This window comes from Calidris pugnax, unplaced genomic scaffold, assembly GCF_001431845.1.
Source record: "Calidris pugnax isolate Ruff unplaced genomic scaffold, ASM143184v1 scaffold153, whole genome shotgun sequence".
In the NCBI taxonomy this organism is placed as follows: Eukaryota; Metazoa; Chordata; class Aves; order Charadriiformes; family Scolopacidae; genus Calidris; species Calidris pugnax.
Window position 1 is genome coordinate 4,633,276 of NW_015090999.1, and position 6,159 is coordinate 4,639,434.

Consider the following 6,159-nt stretch of genomic DNA (forward strand, 5'->3'; position numbering starts at 1 on the left):
ATTACTCCATGTGCTGAAAACAAAAGATTACTCACAGACTGTCATAATCGCAGGATGACATCTTATACAAAATAGCTGTTCACATTTGTGAGAAACACCGACTCACATCTTAGAATTTAAAGAGGACAAAGTCACCGAAGCAAAGGTTAAAAAAAAAAAAATTATTAATACGAAACAGCGCTGAATCGGGTGCACCAAAAATAGATGCACGATGATCTTTTAGCTTTCAGGTATTTTATACCTTTATCCTGGCCGCTTGAGTTTCTGTCTCCCTTCTCATTGGCTGAGAAGTTGGAGCTCACATTCCTCCCGACCGCTTGACCTATTACAGGTTTATTTTGCACTTTTTCCCATATAAGGCACACATACACCTATTCTACGAAATCATTATCCTAAACACGCCTTTGATTAGTTGATTATGCTACACGTTATTTCAGAGTCTTTGCTACCATCTACTTGGCAGATTTACCAGACTGGTTTCTTTGGCCTTATTGATACTCTCCTACCCTCTGGGTTTTTGTGTTGAAGGCCATGTTCCAGTCTGTTTCTCTTCACCTAGATAACGCTCTGCGAACAAGGATCCTTTGACAGACCAAGGGCATTTCTGGGGATTAATTGGATACAATTTATTAGACTCTACTATTACTAAGGCTTCTTTGTTAGTACTATCACACTAACAATGATACATCAATTAGCTGAAGCAAAACTTAGCTCATTTTCCACACATTTAAGTGGAAATATGAAATACTTCTTTGTAGCGTTTGGAGGCAGAGACCCCCGCCAGTGAGGCAACCAGAATCATTTATTATAACAAACAGGCAGCTTATATAGTGCTAATGTATCATCTTTCCAAACCTACACGCCCCTGCAGCCCCCAACTACCAGGTGGGCGGAATTCCCCTCAATCAGTCGGGCCGCCAGGAATTGTTTACTTGCTAGACTTGCTCATGAGCCTTCCCCTGCCAGTGTTCCTGCTTCTTCTGTTCCTTCCTCTGGTCTCTGCCTCTTCCACAATCCTGTTCACACACATCTCCTCCCTTTTTGTTTAACATACAGAATAATGCTTGTGTTCATATACATGTATATTACATCCTAATGATTACATTGAATCTATACTATTAAAATGACTATAAACTATAAAACTACTATTAACTGTACTGTTGAACTATAAAACTACCATTAACTATACTGTTAAGCTTATTGATTTCTATCACTCTCTTATGCTATGGCTGGTTTCTACATCCACTTCTTTTTCTAACATCATGCTTTCCAAGGCAAGGCCAGTGTGCATTTGAGCATACATGACTTGATTTATGCTCTTGTAACACAGGGAAACAAACATGGTAAACAAAACATAATCATTAAGAGAACTATCAGGCCTGATAATATTAAAACCAACAATACTTTTGTGAACAGAAAAGACTCATTGCTCCATAGTTTCTGATGGTTGTTCGTGATGCTCAGCTTCTAGAGACGGTTGAAGAATTGTGCTGGGATCCACTTGGGACCATTTCCTGTGGAAACACAAGCGTATCCTCGCCCCCATGTTATCAATGGCATGGGGCCTTCCCATTGTCCAGTGACCATATCACAAATAGGGACCATTGGCCGTGTTTTGAACATTGGGAAACTCTGAAGTGTCAATTCACTTGTGTCCTTTCAGTGTTGTCTCTGTTTATAAAATTTAAAACAAAAGTGGCTTTCCATAGTTGTTCCTATGGTGGATGTTCCAGACTCCCCCTTTTTTGTTTAATTAGCAATTGCTTTAGCGTTTGATGGGCACGCTCAGCAACCACCTGCCCTGTTGGGGAGTGTGAAATTCCAGTGATGTGGCGAATGCCCCATTCCTGTAAAAAAAAAGTTGTGTGGTTTTAGATACATATGCAGGGCCATTGTCTGTCTTGATGGTTTCTGGCATACCCATAGCAGTGATAGCTGCTAGCCAGTTGCTAGCCAGTGTCGTCGGACATCTCGACTCTTTTCTCCTGTATGAACAGTGGCAAAGATATAATTAGAAAAAGTATCAACAGTGACATGTACATACTTTAGGCAACCAAATTCTCCAAAATGTGTAGCATCTATTTGCTAAATTTGCAATGGCGAGGTGCCACGTGGGTTAACTCCCAATTGTGGACATGGAGCTATAGATTGGCATCCAGGGCATGTCAAGATAATATTACGTGCTTGGTCAGTGGTCAGCTGAAAGTGCTTTTGTAGTGCCTTCCTGTTTTGGTGAAAAAAGTTGTGTGAGAGATGTGCTTGTTGAAATAATTGCAGTGTGGCGAGGGCGAGTGTGGCTTTGTCAGCAGCACGGTTGCACTCAGCTAGGGCTCCTGGTAGAGAGGTGTGTGACTGTATATGCATGATATAATAGGTAATTTAGGATAAGAAACATAATGCCATATTTTTTTAAGTTGCCTAAATAACTCTGGGTTGTTGACTTCCTTTAGGAAAGCGCCTTCTATACGCTGAACAATTCCTGTAACATATTAGTTATCAGTTATGATATTGAGATTCACATCAGAAAAAAGCTGAAAAGCACGTGTGACAACTGCAAGCTCAACAACTTGGGGCAATCCATCGACACATTTTATATCTTGGTTCCAGAGATTGTCAGTAGATTGTCAAAGGCCCTGTGTGTTTTCCTGGAACAGTCTGTGAATGCTGTAACTGCATTGGAAAATGGGGTATGAGAAAGTAAGGTTCCATTAGTCAGGGGTAATTCTTCTAAGGAATTTAACAGAGAATGTTTAGGTAAATGGATTAAAATCTGACCAGTGTAGACTGCAAGTGCAGTCTGCACACTGAGAGATTCTGCTAACATCCAGTCCAAGTCTTGTTTGTTGGTAGGATTATAAATGAATTCTGGATCACTGGCTTCTAGAGTCTGAAGTCGGTGGCGACCTTTCTGAATCAAGTTGGCAAACATTTCTAATCGTGAAGTTACAGTTTTTGTGAATGCATGAGGCAAAAAGAGCCACTCTATTATCATAAGTGGGTCTTCTTTTGCTGAATCCCATTGGCTTAGAAGGGCATATGGCTGAAAGGTATTTTGAATGAAGACTAAGTACACTTGCAGCGTTGAACAAAGACGGTGACTTTGACGTGTCTGTAAAGCCTCTATTACTTGCTGTAGACATTGCAGTCCAGTAGGTGTCAGCTGTCTTTTAGAGTCCAAGTCAGGATCACCCTTTAACAATTGAAACGGAGTGAAGATCTTGTGTAGTGATACCCAGAAACGGTTGATAGTTCCCAAATTTTTGCAGATCATTCAGAGGCTTTATTTGTAACACCAGCTGCTGTGCTTGTGGCTGGATGGTGTGAGTTGTGATTTTCCATCCTAGATATTTCCAAGGTGGTTCACACTGGACCTTTTCCTTGGCTATCTGCAAGCCTGCTCCTTAGACAGCAAGGCAGACTTGGCAGATGACTGTCTGCAGGTCTTTTCAGCGGCTAAAAGTATGTCATCCATGTAATGATAAATTATAACATGAAGGTTTGCATTTCGGACAGGTTGCAAAGCATTTGCTACAGTTTGTTGGCAGATAGTCGGGCATACCCTGTGGCAACACAATCCAAAGATACCATGGTGTCGGCTGTTCCTGATTGACAGATGGTACAGAGAATGCAACCGGGGTGCATCCTTTGGGTGCAGAGGAATAGCAAAAAAACAGTCTTTGAGATCATTGATGGCTATTGGCCAATTTTGAGGCAGCATAGAAGGTGAAGGAAGACCAGACTGTACTGTACCCATGGGCTCAATGACTGCATGTAAAGCTCAAAGGTCATGTAACAATCGCCACTTGCCACTTTTCTTTGGTATTACAAATACAGGAGTGTTCCACGGGCTGGTAGTGGATACAATGTGGCCAGCGGCCAGCTGTTCTTGTACTGTCATGCAAATGCAGCAGTTTATCTTTTTTCAGGGGCCATTGATCTACCCAAACAGGTTTTTCTGATTTCCATGTCAATGAAAGGGTCTGCTGCTTATCAATAGCCCCTATTAAAAACTTGTTTTCAGGAAGATTCCCCACTGCCTTAACAAGTCTCGACCCCAAAACATACAGGGCATGGGGAGGACATAAGGAGCTGCTTGTGCAATCCGACCTTCAGGTCCCTTGAAAGTTAGTTGAAAGACCCTTGAAAGAGGTCTCTGAGGACCTCCTACCCCCACAATAGCAGAAATGGTATCTCTCAGTGGCCATTCGGGAGGCCTGTCTGATACATTAATGATAGTGACATCTGCTCCTGTGTCCACCAGACCAGAAAAGTGCCGATTGTGGATTTGGCAACGTAACAAAGGCTGTTCTTTAGATACTTGTTTTTACCACAAAACTACAGGTTTTCCAGTGCTCCCAAATCCTCCTTTACGATTCCGTTCCCTAGGGTTGGTCACGGAGAGGAGAGGTACTAATTGTGCAATTCGTTGCCCTTTTGGAACAAAACAAGGCAGAGATGGTGTAAAATCATCATCAATTACTCCAAGCAAAACAAAAAGTCCCATTTGTGTGGTTGAGGAACTCCCTAACAAAAGAGCACTCCTGCTATTTCCAAGAGGTCCCATCACCCCTGTGGGGATGAGAATAACTGCTGTGGTATCTAGAGTTACCGACTGGGCTGTGGCCAGGTCCATTCCTGCACTTCCAGCTGTGGCTGGTCAGAGCATTCTGGCCAAGTGTTGTTCTGCGGTCTTGGGACCAGATTTATTGTTATCGCGTCCAGTCTTGTGCTTCTCTGCCAGTTTCCTGAACCCCCTGGGGTTCGACCATCAATATGGAATTTGGATTTGCATTCACTTGCCCAGTGCAGTCCCCTGCCGCAGCGAGAGCACGGTCGATCTGCCATTAATCGATTTTCTTGACCACCTTGCTTAACTGTTTTACAATCTTTTTTAAGATGCCCAGGCTTTCCGCAATTATAACAGTCTGCCTTCAGAGCAGCCCCCACAACGAGCTGTGTTGATAACGCATCAGCTAAGAGACTGATTTTATGAGTTCTGTGCCGATATCTTGGCACACTTTTATCATATCAGTGATAGAGGGATTAACATTCTTAATATTATGGCGGTCAGCATTAGCATTTTTGAAGGCTAATTGTTTCATAAGAATATCACAAGCTGCTCCATTATCTCCTTGTCTCTCTATTGCATTTTGGAGCCAATCAAGAAATTTTATATAGGGTTCTCCAGGCGCTTGTGTGATAGCAGAAAAGGAAGCTTCTGGAGCAGCTGTATCAGGTATCCTTCTTAGCACACGCAGTACAATGTCTTTTACTTGCTCAAAACACGGTCTGTCCATTTGGGCTTGCGTGTCAGGAGTAGCCCAAGGACCCTCACCGACGAGCTCATTCACTCCAATATGATTTAAGTTGCCCGTTAAGTTACCCAATGCTTTAGCAGTCATGAGATCACAGTACTCAGTCATGAATACAGCATATTGCAGAGCCAACAAAATCATACGCAACAACAGTTTCCAATCATGTGGAGTCATGACATATCCATCACCAAGAGCTGTTAGTAGGTTCATGGTATATCCTGACTGGAGACCATATCTTTTACTGATTTCCTCAGCTCTTTAATGTGATCATAACTCAAAGCCTCCCATGCTCTGGGTCAATTTCCGCGATAAATAACAGGAAACGCCTGCAAAATGTCTGTGTCCCCTTTAGCTAAGGCTTCTTTTCGACATTTGTCCCACACATGACAACAATCACTCGAGGGGGTTAGGTCATTCCCCACTGCCTCCTTCTTTTTATTATCAGAAGGAGATAGATTGGGTTCTGGGTCTGGGTCAGTCGGCCCAGGATCAAAGGGGTCTCCTGAGAAACTCTCTTCGTCAACATAGGTATTGTCCAGGATGTGCGGTGGCTGGGCAGAAGGATGCATTAGGCTCTCCTCAGAGTTGTTTTTTGTCCCTGTGCTCTACTAGGGCTTCAAATATCTGCCCCCAAACTGGAAAATGCTGAGCTGTAGGTTTATCTGTCCCTGCAGCAGCATCCCAAAGCTTTGAGCAAATTTGGTCCCACATGTCTTTGTCAAAGGTGACGGTCTTAGGATAGCCTGGGACATTTTTTCGTAGCCAGTCAAAGAAAGTTACTGAAGACAGGGTAGGTACAGATCGATTTTGAGTTTTTAAAATTTACTGTAATACTTCGAAATTC

General features: G+C 42.8%; 1 pseudogene; it reads right to left on the minus strand.

Annotated features, from left to right (window-relative positions):
* Positions 1–3,382: 3,382 nt before the first annotated feature.
* On the minus strand, positions 3,383–4,845 carry LOC106895851 (annotated as a pseudogene).
* Positions 4,846–6,159: the final 1,314 nt, after the last annotated feature.